Here is a 396-nt window from a genome sequence, read left to right as displayed (position 1 = left end):
ATCGTTCATGCTTACAATAAGCTCAACGCTGCCACCATTCCGGCACAAACGCCAATTCTTAGAACGAATGTTCTCCAGAACAATACGGTTGGTTGTACAAAGTACAGCCCGCTCGACTTGGTCGATGGGTATTACTAATTGCTCATGAGAGCAATTGATATTTCGCTGACAGAGGTGAAAACTCGAAGCGACATACTCTGGGAGTGGCTGCAGATGCCCCAAGGGCTGTCATATGCACCAGCAACATTTAATCATCTTGTGACGCAGTTGTTCAGGCTCCACCGGGCGTATGCACAAACATGATTTGACGACATCTTCGTCCACAGTCGTGCGGGGCACAGGAGGGCACATGAGGAAATTTACATCGTCTATTTTAGAGCAGTGCTCGAGTGCAAG

The sequence above is a fragment of the Plasmopara halstedii genome, assembly GCF_900000015.1.
Source record: "Plasmopara halstedii genome assembly, contig: Scaffold_1211, whole genome shotgun sequence".
Classification (NCBI taxonomy): domain Eukaryota; phylum Oomycota; class Peronosporomycetes; order Peronosporales; family Peronosporaceae; genus Plasmopara; species Plasmopara halstedii.
This window is presented reverse-complemented; position numbering follows the sequence as displayed.